Below are 17,468 nucleotides of genomic sequence, written 5' to 3' on the forward strand. Positions count from 1 at the left end.
CAAGGCAGTTACCAAGATTTCTGGGCAAGGCTTACTCTTGGCACCCAGGCCCGAGGAGACGGGGAGGCCAAGGGCCTGTCAGAATAGCTTGGCAGGAGGAATGCTGAGTTTGTCTTCCAGCCAGAGGCAGGCACAAGGCATCCTCAGGGCAGCCGGTCCTTCACTCCAGCTACAAAACAGATTGAGATTCTGTGAGACTGAAGCTTGCACCGTTGGGTCAGCCAGGCAGAGGCCTCCATTTATACAAAATTAGGCCCTGACCATTGGAGGGGCCCCTGAAGCTTACGCTTCAGATAGGGATATGTGTGGAGAAGAAAATAAAATAAGACATGGTGGGGGGAGGGGGTGCCTGGGTGGCTCAGTTGGTTGAGTGTCCGACTTTGGCTCAGGTCATGATCTTGCAGTTCATGGGTTCAAACCCCGCGTCAGGCGCTCTGCTGTCAGCGCGGAGCCCACTTCGGATCCTCTGTCCCCCCTCTCTCTGCTCCTCCCCCACCCTTGCACGTGCATGCTCTCTCTCTCTCCTTCTCAAAAAAATAAATAAACATTAAAAAAAGAAGAAGAAGAAATCCCAGCTCAAACCTGATGTAGAGGATGTAGGGAACCAAGGCAAAAGGAAATGGAGATAAAATTAAATTTCCTTATAACCTGCAGCCCATTGACAACTACTTGAGGCAGGCAGAGTAAAACCTCCCTACCTTCTTCATGTTAATACTTTACAGGAGGAAAAAAACAACCTGAGCTTGACAATAGCTAGGCCTCCAGGACCCTGTGAGTCTTCTTTAGCATATGAAGATCTCTGGAAGCTTCCTCTTGACTTCACCTCCCCTGGTATCCCAAATACATAACCAATCACTCCTCGTGACCCCAGTGCAGCTCTTTCTGTCCATGGGTCCTGTCCCCATGCTTTAGGAAAATTGCTTTTTTGCACCAAAGACGTCTTCAAGAATTCTTTCTTGGATGTCAGCTCTGAACCCCCCCTGACCCCCCAAAAAACTCATCCTTTTTGGGACCCCACTGTGGGGCGATGAGTCCTTTCATCTGGACGCGGAGCTTCTGTGCAAACTTGGTGAGTACTTTCTCTTCCTTAACTCTCATTTCAGGGGCCTTTCGAGAAGTACAGTCTTAATGGAACACTTTTCATGTCGGTCGCTCAGGCTGCACTCCTCTCGCCCGTGGCTACTCTTCTGGGGAGGAGAAAGCGTGCCTTTTGGCTGGAACTTAGTACCCTGGTTGGATCGGTAATAAGACCCAGAAACGTGACACCCTCTCTTTGTTCTGTCTTTATATGAAATTGTCTGTCCTGGGCAAGGCACCATCACTGCTGCCAACATTGACTTCCGTGTGAGGGCCGCGTAGGGGCTCAATCCGTTAAGTGTCAGACTTCGGCTCAGGTCATGATCTCGCAGTTCATGGGTTCTGGCCCTTCATCGGGCTCTGTGCTGACGGCTCGGAGCCTGGAGCCTGCTTGGGATTCTGTGTCTCCCTCTCTCTCTGTCCCTCCCCTGCTCGAGCTCTCTCTCTCAAAAATAAATAAACATTTAAAAAATAATTAAATAAATAAAAAAGACTCCCTTTGGAGGTCTCCTCCTGATTGGTCTAACGTGGTCCCCTGCACGTCTCTGGTCTAGCCCTTCTGGGTGCGCGGAGCTGGCCAGAACCAGTACCAGGTTGAATTAAAACCCAACTGGGGACCGTTTCCTAGGAAGTCGGCTGTAAGGACTACATGCGTAGGAATGTCGCTTAGATCATGATGGATTCCTGGCTTTACTGTTTTCCATCCTTGTCCTCAACTACAGAATTGGGTAATTTTGTAAAACGTCTCCAGTGTTTTCATGGGTTAAAGACGACTCGTTTCTCGTGGCCTTCTCTGCAAGGCAAGCCACAGTGTGGCATGGCATGGCCGCCAATGGCATGGTGCAGCTTTGAACCCCACTGTCACCCCAAAACTCCAAACCTACTGAGCCACCCAGGGACCCCTGAAGAATTCCCTCTTGGCTGTTGGCTCCGAACCCCAATGCTTCAAACTAAATCAAAACCCATAGGCTTGAAGACGCCCTTCGCAACCCATAGGGACCTCAGGAATGAGCTCTCTTGTTTCCAGAATATCTGACAGCCACACCTGGGGTAGAAAGAAAGGTGGGTTCTCTCTGCCCTTTTCTGTGGTGTGTCCTTCCTCCTCAGGCAGGTAAGTGCTGGGTGTCCAGGAGGCTGATCTCTATGAGAACCTTGGAGATGCCCAATGACTAGGTCTGGCCTGTGAGGAAGGGGGCAAGGGGGAGGGGACGTGGAATGGTTAGGAGCGTCTTCAAGCCCAGGGAAAGGGGAGCAGGTGGGGGCCTGTGGGGGGTGAGCCCCTCCACCAGCTCCTCGCTCCCTATCCCCCCATCTCCTGCTGAATCTGAGGGAATTAAGGGCGTTCCCAGGACAAGTGTGCAGCCCCCTGGGGTCCTGTCTAAGGCAAGACACCAGTCAACATGGTGACCCACGTTGGCTTCCCCGGGACCAGGGAAGGGGAAGCTGGAAGGTCCAGAGCTGGACTTCCCCCCCACCCCCCCACTCCCCCACAGTGCCTACTGGTAGAGAGTTTGAGCTTAGCACTGAGTTTGAGACATCAAAACAAAGGGCTCTGAGCCAAGTCACAGAAATTCTCAGGGAGGGGGAGGAGCAGCAGGAAGGAGCCCGCAGTTCAGGCAAGAGAGAAAGAGAGAAAGAGGGAGCAAATTGCAGAAGGGGAGGGAGAAAAGCACCTCAACAAACCCTGAACCTGGTTAACTGGTTAAGGGACTCCAGCAGGCCTGCCTCAGAGGGAACAATAGCTGGTAGGTGCTGGGGAATTTCCAGCAAAAACAGCCAACCATTCAACAGAGAAACAATGGACAAGGTCCCAGCCCCTCCCCCCCAGTGAGGCCCTGCCCCGAATCAACGGAAAGTTAAGGTCAATAAAGCTGTCTGTGGAGAGATGGTGAGGGCTATGTTGAGCCATCGAGGGGAGGAGACCAGGAGATGAAAGGTTGGGACCAGCCGGACTCAAAACGCAGGTGACCTGGGTGCAGCCCCAGGGAAATAGGATTGTTAGCAGGTGAAGGAAACCTCCTTCCATCTCTTTGTTTCTTGTTCTGGAGAAAGCTCTTCTTGGCGTGGGGTGGGGCAGTCGGTCAACAAAGAGCCAGAAGGTGGCAGTATCTGCTCAAGGAGGAGCCTAGGGGCCGGTGTCCCTCACCCATCGGCAGCCAGAGTCACTGGGTATGCAGCCTCATGCTGCCTCTTGCCATGATCCAAACGGCCCGGCCTTCCTCCCTGGGCCTGGGCCCATGTGGTTAGGCCAGCGGGGGTGGTGGCCCCGGCCTTTGAGATCTAATAGAATCTCCTCCCACTCCTGACCCACAAGCAGTGGGACCCCCAGGTCTTCTTTGCTGTTCCCAGGGTTCAGGAGTCCTGTTTTCCAGTACATCTGGCCAGAGCCTTGTGCTGCTCACCTCCTCACCCCTGCCTCTCACGTCCAAGTCCCTTCTCCTTGCTCCCCTGGGCGCCATCGTCGACTCAGCGTGAGTCTCGCATTGGAGACCCCTCCTCACGCAAGATACAGCTTGGGGCAATAAAAGAGCACACCTAGTGGGTACACAACCTGTTCAAAATGGAACACCACAGACCCTGACCTCAAAGTCCTCTAGTGCTGGGCACCTAGGCGACTCAGTCGGTTAAGCGTCCAACTCTTTGTTGATTTTGGCTCACATCGTGATCTCACAGTTCATGAACTTGAGCCCCACATTGGGCTCTGTGCGGACAGCTTGGAACCTGCTTGGGATTCTCTCTCTCTCTCTCTCTCTCCCTCTCTCTGCCCCTCCCCCTAACTCACATTTTCTCCCTCTCTATCTCTCAAAATAAATAAACTTATAAAAAAAGGAAAATTACTAAAAAACAAAAAAGACAAAAAAAAAAAACCCCAGAAAATAACAAGTGTTGGCAAGGATGTGGAGAAACTGGAGTCTTTGTGTCCTGTTGGCGGGAACGTAAAATGGTGCAGCCAGTGTGGGACACAGTATGGTGGTTCCTCAAAAATTAAAATAGTAGAATTATCATATGATCCGGCAATTCCACTTCTGGTTGAACACCTGAAAGAGCCGAAGTAGAGTTTCCAGGAGATGTTTGGACCCCGTGTTCACAGCAGCGTTATTCGCACTGGCCAAAAGATGGAAGCATCAGAGTGTCTATGAACGGATGAGTGGGGGACAGACGGTGGTATCAGCACACAGTGGAACAGTGTTCAGCCTTAAAGAGGAAGGAAATGCAGTCACCTGCTCCAACATAGATGAACCTTCAGGACAGTCCACTAAGTGAAATGAACCAGATCCCAAGGGACAGACACCATATGATTCCACTTACAAGACGTGCCCAGAGTTGTCCAATTCATAGCGACAGAAAGAATGGTGGTTGCCAGCAGCCGGGGGGTGGGGGGGACTGGGGGGAGAGAATGGGGTTTTAGTGTTTAATGAATACAGATTGGGGAGATGAAGAAAGTTCTAGAGAAGGATGGTGGTAATAGTTGCACAACAAGGAGAGTGTACCTAGTGTCTCTGAAGTGCACACCTAGAAATGATTAAGATGGTAAATTTTGTTATGTGCGTTTTACCACAATTTTTTTAAGTGTATTTATTTTGAGACAGAGAGAGAGAGAGCATGAGCAGGGGAGGGGTAGAGAGAGAGAGAGAATCCCAAACAGGCTCCGTGCTGTCAAGCACAGAGCCCAACTTGGGACTCGAATCCACCAACCATGAGATCATGACCTGAGCGGAAACTAAGAGTTGGATGCTTAACCAACGGAACCACCCAGGTGCCCTTACCACAGTTGTTCTTAAAAAGTCCTTTGGGGGCTTCCGGCTGGCTCAGTCGGTAGAGCATGCGACTTTTGAGCTCAGTGTCCTGAGCTCAATCTCCATACTGGGTGTGGAGCCTACTGAAAACAAACAAATAAATTAGTCTGTCTGTCCTTTGGTGTCCCTGCCTCTGGAGATTTCTCCCTGGAATCCATCCCAGGCAGTGGCTCATGCCATCTTGTTCTGTGCCCCCACCCCCTCCATTTCATCTCTCTGACCTTCCCTGTCTTCCCTCTTCTTGGGGTCTCTTTTCCCTGAGCTCCCATTACGACACCAGTAAAGCCGTTTAGTCCCTCGTGTGATTAACCACGAACATTCCACCGTGTTCCCGGTGCCGCCCTCCCCTTCCTCAACCAAACTGGCTCATGGAGATGTTTTCTGAAACAAAACTGTTCTCAGCCTGCTAAACGCACTGAAAACGTGCCATCTGGTGTGTACGCAGGTCTCCTGAGAAGTCGAGGAGTCCAAGCCCGCAGCTGAGCCTCAGAGCTCCTCTCCACCAGCTGCCAGGCTGCGGCTCGACCCCGGGGTCCCAGGAGTGAATTTGTCAGAGTAAAGGCCGCTTTGGGCAGCCTCTTGGCAGCCTGCCAACAGTCTCCTTCCGGCGACGCTCCATCTGTGTGAGCGCCACATAGACCAAGATGTGCGGCCCAAGGAGAAAGCGAAGAAGGGTGACAGCAAGGAGCCATCACCAAGCCGAGGTACGGGGACCTCAGTGGATCAGAGGTGCTCCAGGCCAGAGCCACCGGGAGACGGGAGGTGATGGAGGACTGGATGTTGAGAAAGCTTGTCCCTGCACAGATCCCTGAGCGGGCTGTGTGTGTGTGTGTGTGTGTGTGTGTGTGTGTGTGTGTGTGATGCCCCTGGAGAGGTCTCAGAGCTGGGGAAGATGAAAGGCAAGGCCAGGAGCTCTTCCTGTGGGTGAATAAATATGACAAGGCAGGCGGGGAAACAGACCCTGATTTCTAGACATAGATCTGCACGCAGAGCCAGAGAGGGCGCAGCCACAGGCCTTCGGGACAAAAGCTGCCGTTAGATGAACACTTAGCATGTGCCAGGCGCTCAGCACTGACAGTGGCTGCGATTGCTCTTCCCGTACACCAGCCTCTCCAGTAAACACACAATGCAATCCACATATATAATCATGGATATTCTAGGAGCTGTGCTTTATTTGCTTATTGAAATACAGAATATTTATTAAAATACAGAATATTAACAAACAGAACGATGTCTGGGAGCCTCAGTTGGTTGAGTGTCCAACTCTTGATTTCGAGTCAGGTCATGGTCCCAGGGTGGTGGGATCCAGCCCCACCTCAGGCTCCAGGCCAAACTGAGCCTGGAGCCTGCTTGAGCTTCTATCTCTTTCTCTCTCCCTCTCTCTCTGCTCCCTCCCACCCCCCATGCTCATGCATGCTCTCTCCCAAATTAATGGGATTTTTTTAATGTTCTGTTTATTTCTGAGAGAGACAGAGTGTTAGTGGAGTGAGGGGCAGAGAGGGAGATCCAGAATCTGAAGCAGGCTCCAGGCTTTGACCTGTCAGCATAGAGCCCAATGCAGGGCTCAAACTCACAAACTGTGAGATCATGACCTGAGCTGAAGTTGGACGCTTAACCAACTGAGCCACCCAGGCGCCGCTCTCTCAGATTAAAGAAGGAGGAGGAGGAGAAGGAAATAAGATACAAACAAGCAGAAGTAGGCTACATGTATACCTAATGTAACATGGGAGGTAGTCCTGGGAGAAATGAGTAACTCCTCTGCATTTTAAAAAGTAAAAAAAATAAGGGTACCTGGGTGGCTCAGTGGGTTGAGCATCTGACTCTTGACTTCAGCTCAGGTCATGATCTCAAGTCTCGTGAGTTCGAGCCCCATGTCGGGCTCCGTGCTGACACTACAGAGCCTGCTTGGGATTCTCTCTCTCCTTTCTTTCTTAAAATAAATAAATAAGCTTAAATTCAAAAAAGTATTAATATAAAGTAAATATATATATAGTGAAGTTAACTAGAAAATATATTCTATTTAATCCAATAGACACCAAATTTTATTTCACTGTGTAACCAGTATAATTATTAGTGAGATATTTTACATTCTCTTCCATATTAAGACTTCACAATCTGCTGAGAATTCACACTTAATGCACATTTCAGTTTGGACGAGCCACACAGGGTCATGAGGCTGATGGCAGTTCTATTAGACAAAGTAGTTTATTTTTTATTTCGTTTTTAATTTTTTTTTTCAAATGTTTTTTTTTTTCCTAGGAGAGGGAGAAAGAGAGAGACAGCGTAAGCAGGGGAGAGTCAGAGAGAGAGGGAGTCAGACTGAAACAGGCTCCAGGCTCTGAGCTGGCAGTCAGCACAGAGCCCGACGCAGGGCTCGAACCCACGAACCATGAGATCATGACCTAAGCGAAAGTCGGACGCTTAACCGACTAAGCCACCCAGGTGCCCCCTTTTATTTTCTTTTTTTTAAGTAGACTCCATGCCCAACGTGGGGCTTGAACTCACAACCCCCAAATTAAGAGTTGCATGCTCTACCGACTAAGCCTCTGCTTAGTCTCAGCTCCTCCATCTGGCCTCTGCTCTCAGCAAAGTCCCATTTAGAGCCACGCGGGGCCTTCACCCTTCTGCTCTGTGGACATGTTTGTGCGGGTTCCTGGCTTCTCCCAGGTAAGACCTGACTCCCCTTTTACCTTTCTTCCCGTCTTCGCTCTTACTGGGGGCACAGTAAGAATCCGGCCAAAGCTGTCCCGTAAATTAATTCTTTATGTTTCCAACTAGAGCTGAGGTTGTTAAGTTCGGGTCCACAAATGTTGGGAGTGGGGAGGACACAAAGCCCTGAATGAGTGTGCGAAATCTCTGCGTGCGCATCTTCGTAGGGGAGGTTGCTTATTTTCATTCCATTTGCAGAGGGGCCTGGGACCCACCCAGAGCCCGCGTAGCCACCCGATCAGAAACTGCGCTGTCTGCTCCTTTGCAGACGTTTCTGGCCACGACCCACCACTTCTGACTCCCCCCTTCCTTCTTCCCCTGTGTGTAAGTGGTGGCAGGGGGTGGCTTATAACACAGAGGCCTGACCTTTGCCCCGTTGGATCGTCTGTTTGTCCCTGGCCCTGCAGGCTGGCACTCAAATTCTAGTTGCAAAAAGCGGGGGGGGGCGGGGGGGGTCACAAATTACTTCCTGAATCCCTGGGTTTCCCGTGACCAGCAAAAAGTTTCAGTGTGAAAACTTGAAATACCAAGAGCTTGTATCTGCTTGCCTTGTGTCTATTTAATTACACGGTGTTTTAGTTTGCCGGGCTGCCGCAACACAGGGCCATAGACTGGGGGGTTCGAACAGCAGACATTTATTTTCTTACCGTTCTGGACTCTGGAAGTCCAAGATCAAGGTGTCCCCAGGGTCCTTCTTAGTTAGCTTGCAGGTGGTTGTCTCCACGTGGTCTTCCGTCTGTGTGTCTGTGTCCCAATCTCCTCTTATAAGGACATTAGACATCTTGGATTAGTACAGACCCTAATGTCCTCATGTTAATTGAATTACCTCTTTAAAAACCCTACGTCCAAATACAGTCACATGGAGGTATTGGGGGTTAGAACTTCAACATATGAATCTGGGGGGCACACAGTTCAGCCCATAACACGTATGTTAACATTTTGGCGATTATAAAAATAATACAGGGGGACACCTAAGTGGCTCAGTCGAGAGAGTGACCGACTTCAGCTCAGGTCATGATCTCACGGTTCATGGGTTCAAGCCCTGCGCTGACAGCTAGCTCAGAGCCTGGACCCTGCTTCCGACTCTGTGTCTCCCTGTCTCTCTCTGCCCCTCCCCTGCTCACGCTGTCTCTCTGTCTCTCTCTCTCAAAAATAAATAAACATTGGGGTGCCTGCGTGGCTCAGTCAGGTAAATATCCAACTTTGGTTCAGGTCATGATCTCACGGTTCATGGGTTCAAGCCCTGCGTCGGGCTCTGTGCTGACAGCTCAGAGCCTGGAGCCTGTCTTTGGATTCTGTGTCTCCCTCTCTCTCTGACCCTCCCCTGCTCACTCTGTTTCTCTCTCTCAAAAATAAAAAATAAAACATTAAAAATTTTTTAAATAAATAAACATAAACATTTTTTTAATAACACAGGTTCCCCGTAGAAAATTTAGAAACTTCAGAAATGGAGACATTAATGAAATAATTTCTGCACAAATCATTTTCCTTCTCTACATGTATACAGTAAAAGTGAAAGCTTTCCTCTCTTTCTCGACTCCCATCACCTCCTCCCCAAAGAACTCCTGTAATGATGTTTTGTAAGAATAGGGTCGTGTCGGGGCGCCTGGGTGGCTTAGTCGGTTAAGCGTCCGACTTTCACTTAGGTCATGATCTCGCGGTTTGTGGGTTCGAGCCCCGCGTCGGGCTCTGTGCTGACTGCCAGCTCGGAGCCTGGAGCCTGTTTCAGTCTGTGACTCCCTCTCTCTCTGACCCTCCCCTGCTCACGCTGTCTCTCTTTCTCTCCTAGAAATAAATTTAAAAAAAAAAAAAAATTTAAAAAAAGAAAAAACAAAAGAATAGGGTCGTGTCCATTCAGACCTTTTCTGTGCTTGCACAGGCTGCTTCTAGGAATGTTCTTGTCCCCACATCCCTCTACCTGTTCCTGATGGTGTCCTAGGGAACACACCCCTTGTGCTGTGAATTAAGTCTTTGTACACCTTCGCGCTGACTCAAGAATTGGTTTGTTGAAGGCTCCACGAAGCGTGAACAATTAGAGCTCAGATTTAAGAGGATATTCTAGGGGCGCCTGGGGGGGTTAGTTGGTTAAGTGTCCCACTTTGGCTCAGGTCACGATCTCACAGCTCGTAAGTTCGAGTCCCGCGTCGGGCTCTGTGCTGACAGCTCGGAGCCTGGAACCTGTTTCGGATTCTGTGTCTCCCCCTCTCTCTGACCCTCCCCTGCTCGCACTCTGTTTCTTTCTCAAAAGAAATAAACATTAAAAAAATTTTTTTTAAATAAGAGGAAATTCTACAGTGATGTATTTATTGCCATTTTGTTACTTGTTTTATGGTTGTTTTTGTAGTTCTCCCTTGCTTTCTTCTCTTGCTCTCTTCTCTCACCCTTAGTGGTGTTAGGAAAAAATTTTTTTAAATATTTTATTTATTTCTGAGAGAGAGGGAGAGGCAGCGTGAGCAGGGCAGGGTCAGAGAGAGAGAGGGAGATACAGAATCTGAAACAGGCTCCAGACTCTGAGCTGTCAGCACAGAGCCCGATGGGGGGCCTAAACCCACGGACCATGAGATCATGACCTGAGCCAAAGTCGAATGCCTAACGGAGCCACCCAGACACGCCAGGAAATTCTAAAAGGAGACACTTTTAAGTGAGGAACACCCCTCAGAGTGGCTTCCGACTCGTTAACCGGGCTTGAGCAGAGGCAGTGGGGCAGAAAGTTATTTTTCTCACTTCGTCGACGTCCTTAGTTNGGAGGTTGAAAGCGTGGAGCCACCTGCCCCGGCCGCAGGGGACCAGGAAGGTGGCCGGCCCCACACCTCTCAGCCTCAGCCGTGGCGAGCGGAGTGCGCAGGTGAGTGGCGGGTGCCAGGGGGGAGCCGGTGGCCTGACGAGTGTGCAGATGAGCTCCTGGCTGCTTGAAATAAGGTCCTTGGGTCTGGACTAACTAGATCCCAGCTGCTGCGAAACAGATGCTGAGTCACTGCCCGTGGCCTTCGGAAACTTGCGGGGGAAACAAGTTAAAAGGTTGACGGGGAGCCCAAATAGCCATTCTCTGTCTTTCTGAAAGGGAAGGAAGCGGAGACTTCAGACATTGGGCCAGAGGGTGAACAACGATAAAGCGGGGGAGTGGGGAGGTCCTGGAAAGAAAGTGATGCCCCCCCGGGAACGAGAGTGGGTTCACCAGCTCCAGATCAGAGTCGGCTTGTGACCCCGTAGTCAAGATGGGGACAGACGGAGCAGCCGTTAGTACAACTCGGTCGGATGGTAGCAGACTGAGTTATTGCAACGGCATTACCACTGGATCGGCGTCACGGGAAGGCAGGGCTGCAGGTGTCCGTGGAAGGTTCTGTCCTGTTCAGCGTTCCTTACCAATCCCTAGGGATTAGGGATGACGTGGAAAACAAGAAAAATATACGCCCGCCCTCATGGAGTTGATACACTGGGGTCATCTAGTCCTTCATTAAAGCAAGTTTATTTCTATCGTCAAGGGAAAAAACCTAGTTCTTGGACCTCATGGAGAGAGGGGAGCTCTTGTAACCATCCATTAGAGGTTTTGATGACCTTGTTGCCCCACAGGCGGGTACAAGGTAACCCCTGCACGCAGGTAGACTCCAGCGCGGAGCCAGGGCGGCGTGACCGGGCCGGCAGTCCACGCAGGCGACGCACAGATCACTCAGCCAGGCCCAAGCCTGAGCTACCAGCCCTCACTGCGGTCACTGCCGGGCACCCTGGTGGCTGTCTCCCCCGCAGCCATGTCTCACCTCTTCCTTTCCTTTCTTTTCTTTTCTTATTATTTTATTTCATTATTTTTAATGTTTATTTATTTACTTTTGAGACAGCGAGATGGGGAGAGTGTAAGCCGGGGAGAGGAAGAGACAGAGGGAGACAGAGAATCCCAGTGGGATCTGCACTGTTAGTTAGTCCGACGCAGGGCTGGAACTCACAGGCTGCAAGACCATGACCTGAGCCAAAACCAAGAGTTGAACGCTCAACCGACTAAGTCACCCAGGCACACACACTCCCATTATTTTATTTTATATAGAAAGAGAAAATGCGAGCAGGGGAGAGAGGCTCTTTAAGCAGGTTTCATGCACAGTGTGGAGCCCGATGTGGGGCTTAATCCCTGGGATCATGACCTGAGCCTAATTCAAGAGTCAGATGCTCAACCAACTGAACCATCAGGTGCCCCTCACCTCTTTCTTTCTAAAAGTCCCACATNCATTTGTCTCAGGGAAAGTTGACCCCCATACCTCGAGTCACCCCATTGGCCTAAGGGGAATTCTATTTAGTTGGTTCAGGAAAGGCATGTGACCCAGTCTGACAAATATCCTGAGAAGTCCAATGTGGACTGGGACATTTTCTCGCTCCTAAGAGAAAGCCACAGTATGTCAGTTAGACATGTTTTTATCAGCAGGTAACAGAACCCTCCCTCCTACCCCAACACACACACACATACACACACACACACACACACACACACACACTGACAAACAGCGGTTTAAGAGTAAAGATATTTAATGAGCTCAGTATAAAAGTCTGGAGGGAGGTGGTTGCTAGCACTGGTTTGCTGGCTCAAATAATATTAGGAGCAGCATCGCTGTGATTATCTTTCATTAATGGTGTTTGAAAGGCTGCCACTCCAGCCCTTATGTCCATGTTAAGGCAGGGGAAGAAAGGAACTTTGCCGGTGACTGACACCTGTCCCTTTTCTAATCAAAGATTTCCCAGAAATGCCCTGGCTTTCTTTCACTTTCATCTCATTGGACAGGACTGTCACCTGGCCACTCCTCGCTGCAAGGCAGACGGGGAAAGTGAGTTTTTGGCTTTTCTTGTCTACAGAAGAAACAGGAGATGGAGAAGAGGTTGGGAAGTGGGACTAAGTTAGCTTCACACAGGAAGCAACCCTCCTGTTTCCCAGGCCTCTTGCTGTCTGGCACCACCGTTGCCATCTTGGCTCTGGCCAGAGCAGCGAGATGGAAGGAACCTACGTCCACAGCCAACAACCCAGATGAAAAGTGAGCAAAGTAGGTGAAGACACCATTCATGGAGAAGGGAGAAACAAGCAGCCCTCAAGCATATGAAAAAATGCCCAACTTCACTCACAAGAGCAATTAAAATCGAAATAACACCACGATGCTACTTTTTCGCCTGTCGGATTGGCAAAAATCCGAGTGTTTGACAACACATTCTGTTCATAAGGTTGTAGGGAAAGCAGACGTTCTCATGGGCAGAGGGCAAAATGGCACAGTGTCCTGTGGTGGGGAAGAGTGGATAAAGCTACACATGAACTGGGGTCTTAATGGCCTCACTCGGATTCCACATCAACTGACCTGGGGCCCAGCCTCCTGTGGGACTTCCTGTTAAGTGACACAATCAATATCCTCATGGATTAAGCCAGTTTGAGGAGAATCTACAATATCCCAAATGACGCCCCTGCCCCCCTCCTGATGCCCAGGAGCAAAGGTGTTCTGTCCAGAAGCCGGATCATGGAATCTCACTGGGTCACCCAGTGACTAGCCAAACCCAAGCAGGTACAGATCCAAAAACTGAGATCATTGCTGACAGAAGAATTCTTCCCAGAGAATGGGCGGTGAGCCTATTCCCAAATCGGTGGGTGGGTAACTGCTTGAGGTAATATTTAACCCGTGTGGTCATGTGAGGGGGCTGCATCTTGAGTGGCTGAAAGCCCTGTTGGGATCCAAAATTAGGGAACACCCTAAGGAGTTAGATCTTGAGGTGGTAAGATGGCTGCCTTGGTCTTCTTGCTTGACCCGATGTCCTAGCTTGCTGTTTTGTTTACTGAATTGTCTTTATTTGCATGTCTCATTAAATGGAGCAGCTTCCTGGTTCCTGAGTAGTCCCAAGCTGTGTGGCAAATGAGGAAATCAGTATTCTGTCTGTCTTTTGAAAAATTGCTCGTGAAGAATGGACAGGCCCAGTGGAATCCCTTCATCTTCCCATCCAACATTCCTTACTAATGACCTTCCTAGGCTGAGATGTGGTTAAAGACAGATGGCTCGTGCCCTCAGGCTACACCGCTTTGTACGCTGCAGTTTTGTTTTTTTTAATGTTTTATTTATTTTTGAGAGAGAAGAGACAGCACGAGCAGGGGAGAGTCAGAGAGAGAGAGGGAGACACAGAATCTGAAGACAGGCTCCAGGCTCTGAGCTAGCTGTCAGCACAGAGCCCGACGCGGGTCTCGAACCCACGAACCGTGAGATCATGACCTGAGCTGAAGTCAGACGCTTAACCAAGACTGAGCCACCCAGGCGCCCCATCGTATGCTGCATTTCAAGATCCATGCCTTCTGTAGAGAACACCAAGGACTGGGACAAACTTCCAGGATATTCAGAGTAGATGGCAGCCACTCATAGTGCACGGAAACCTCATCTGTGTGTAGGCCTGCGCTAAATCTGCCCAGTCACCAGACAGGTGAAAGCGAGGATGCCTGGCTTCTGAGGTTGAGAACCTTCATGGCCCTGGGGATCCAAAGGACTTGGTTTGTTCCCTTCCAAGGTGGAGTCAAGGCCAGGACAAAGGCATAACCTTGAGCTCATAACATTGAGCTCATACTGCCAAGGGATCCTCTGATGCCCACAGCTAGGGGCAGGAAGAGGTGTGTAAGTGAGCCATGTGTCCCCGCAGGGTCCCTCGGTGGTCTCTGTGGCAGCCCAGTAGGAGCAGGGAGGTGGGCGGGAATGTAGGGGCTTTGGCAAGGCCCCAACAGAGAGCAGGCACCAACAGCGCCGCCATGTCTTGGGGGCATGATGGTTGTAACTCCAACGTTGCGTAGATGCTGGCCTCTTCCTTGACATCTTTCTGGCCCCGAGAAGGGCTCAGTCTGTGGGCCCGGCAATCGTCCAGACTCCCCTCAAGCTGTATTTCCGGCAAGTGTCCTGCCCCCTGCCTCATATGCGCTCTGATCACTGCTCTCGGCACATGTGTATTTAGTTTGTCCCCTGCTGTTCGTTTGTGACTGTTCGCAGGTTGTGTCGTGTGTGTGTGTGTGTGTGTGTGTGTGTCTCTCGCGTCTACGCCGGATGCAGGCCCCTGAGATCAAGATCTGTCTTCTAGTTTTTGTGAATCATCTCCCTCCTCCTCCACAAACCACACCACCACCACCACCACCACTAAGAACTAGCACCTAATACGGGGCATTACATAACCCAGACAAAAATGCTTGTAAATACGTTACCACCCCTGACAGTCCGAGGTTCACCCCGACTGAACGAACACTAAGGACGGGAAGCCGAGGGTCAGAGCCAGGGACCGTGGAAAGAGGGGCTCTTGGTTAAGAACAGACCAGGCATCTGTCTCTTTCCCTGAGAGGACTGGCAGAATTTTGAAAACTGGAAGGCGTGTCCCAGAGCCTCACGGGACACGTTCACCTGGGAAGATTCCTCACAGGGCTGGCAAATGCCGAGAACAAGTGGCCCCCATCACATCGCCCTGCTGTCCTGGCCGTAGCAGATGGGTAAACAAGAAATTGGCGTCAGGAAATGTCGCTGTGGCCTGGGAAAATCTAAAACAGCTTTTTCCTAAAGTCTTTACTATGAGATTCCTTGAGATCGCGACCTGACTTAAACGATTTGCTCGTGTTGTCAGCTTTTCAGAAAGGTATAGCTTAAAACAAAACCAAAAAACACACAAACTTTGAAGGAAGGGCGCGAATTGTAGATGTCCCGGGATGACCAAGGTGCGGGGCGGCTCCTGGCCACCAGGGGGCGTGGTCTCCCCGGTCCTAGGCCGCAAAGCCAGCGATGGCGACTGCAGCAGGCTCCGCCCTCAGTCTGACCCAGACCGCGGCCCCCTCCGCGTAGCCCAGGTCCAGGGATTCAGGTGGGCACCAGGCCTCTTCTACTTGGGCATTTCCTGCAACGGGTATGTCTGGGGCGCGAAAGGCCACGAGCGGTCAGGCTGGGAGGAGGTCATGGTAAATTACAGGCTGGGCAGGAGTGCTGTGCTGGCAGCTTGGCCCGGGAGCCAGGAAGGCGGTGGTGTCTGGGGCATGACCTCGGGTGGCTGTGGTGCTGGATGGCGCCCTGGGCAGGGTCCCACCGGCGAGGCCACGGAGAGCGTGGGTGTGGCAACCACAACAGAGAGGGGGGGAGGGGGCCACCCAGGGCCTGTGGGATCCGCCGCCCGGCCAGCTCCCCGCAGCCGGGCCAGAGCTGGCATTGTGCGGTGCCGCCCAGGCAAAGCCCATGCTTTCCGGCGGGGTCCGCTGTGGTCTGGCTTCAGTCCCCCTTCCTCCGCATTACCTTCTCTAGGAAGAGCTCTTCTCCCCAAGCACTTCCTTCACTCATTCATCCATGCACCGGGCCCAGCGCTGTTCAGTTGCCACTGTAGCCCGGCACGTTGGAGACCGAAGACCACAGTGCCTTTGCCGACACTCGTCTTATGCCTCCATGGCTTTATTCATGCTTTTCTCCCCACCCTTCTCAGCCTGTCCAGGTTTCACCATCCCTCAAGCCTCACCAGCTCCAGGAAGCCCCTTCTGATTACCCCAGAGTGAGGGAAAGGATCTCCTCTGCTCCATACACTGGTATAACCCGAGTGCCTGTTACTCTGACTGGCACAGGTGGGGGCTCAATAAATATTTACTGACTTGAATGAGTGAGGTGATCTTGTCTGTCTGACTTAACAGCTTTTTAAAAAAGATTTTTTGGGGGACGCCTGGGTGGCTCAGTCGGTTAAGCATCCGACTTTGGCCCAGGTCATGATCTCACGGTTCGTGGGTTCGAGCCCTGCGTCGAGCTCTGTGCTGACAGTTCAGAGCCTGGATCCTACTTCAGATTCTATGTCTCTCTCTCTCTCTCTGACCCTCCCCTGCTCACACTGTCTCTCTCTCTCTCTCTCTCTCAGAAATAAATAAAACCATTAAAAAAATTTTTTTAAGATTTTTTTTAGTTTATTTATTTATTTTAAGAGAGAGAGAGAAAGAAAATGCACATGCACAAGAAGGGAGGGGGCAGAGAGAGAAAGGGAGAGAGAAAATCCTAAGCAGGCTCAGCTGAGCCCAAAGGGAGTGGGAAGGCTTGATCTCATGAACTGTGAAATGATGACCTGAGCCAATATCAAGAGTCAGACACTTAACTTACTGAGCCACTCACACCCCTGAAGATTTTATTTTATTTTATTATTATTTTAATATTTTTTTGATGTTTCTTTATTTTTGAGAGAGCAGAGGAGGGGCAGAGAGAGACGGAGACACAGAATACGAAGCAGACTCCAGGCTCCACATCATCAGCACAGAGCCTGATGCGGGGCTCAAACTTATGAACCGTGAGATCATGACCTGAGCCGAAGTCAGACACTTAATCAACTGAGCCACCCAGGTGCCCCATTTTATTATTTTTTTTTAAGTTCATTTATTTTGAGAGAGAGAGAGAGAGAGAGAGCGCGCGTGCACAAACAGGGGGCGGGGCAGAGAGAGAGGGAGAGAGTGAATCCCAAGCAGGCTCTGCGCCAGGAGGACTCAGGGCTCCATCCCACAAACTGTGAGATCATGACCTGAGCCAAAATCAAGAGTCTGATACTCAACCAACTGAGCCACCCAGGTGTCTTAAAGATTTTATTTTTTAAGTGCTCTCTACACCCAATGTGAGGCTTGAACTCACAAACCAAGATCAAGACTCACAGGCTCCACGGACCGAGCCAGCCAGGCGCCCCTGATTTGACTTTGATTGCCCTAAACTTTCACTTGGCAAATCATCAAGTTCTGCCTGTGACATCTGTCCTACTGAACACTTGTGTCTATTACCACTGGGTGCTTGGTGGTTGGGTTAGGCAGGGCTCTTGAGCTGGAAGGGACAGAAAGGAATTTATTGGCTCATTGAACCACACCATTAGGGGATGGGCAGGAAGAGTTGAGCCTGCTTCACGGACAGC

At 50.7% G+C, this 17,468-nt stretch overlaps 1 long non-coding RNA gene across 4 annotated transcripts in view; it reads left to right on the forward strand.

Moving 5' to 3' along the window:
* Positions 1-7,975, forward strand: part of LOC144240081 (uncharacterized) — a 28,990-nt gene extending 21,015 nt beyond the window's left edge. For 3 of the 4 annotated variants that reach the window (XR_013337560.1, XR_013337562.1, XR_013337563.1), the window contains one exon: positions 1,104-1,575. This is a non-coding gene — a long non-coding RNA (uncharacterized LOC144240081). Of the gene's footprint in view, positions 1-1,103; positions 1,576-5,319; positions 5,579-7,348 lie in introns of those variants that run through there. The other variant, XR_013337561.1, reaches the window with a different exon arrangement.
* The last annotated feature ends 9,493 nt before the right edge of the window (positions 7,976-17,468 follow it).

The sequence above is a fragment of the Crocuta crocuta genome, unplaced genomic scaffold, assembly GCF_008692635.1.
Source record: "Crocuta crocuta isolate KB4526 unplaced genomic scaffold, BGI_CrCroc_1.0 scaffold7, whole genome shotgun sequence".
In the NCBI taxonomy this organism is placed as follows: domain Eukaryota; kingdom Metazoa; phylum Chordata; class Mammalia; order Carnivora; family Hyaenidae; genus Crocuta; species Crocuta crocuta.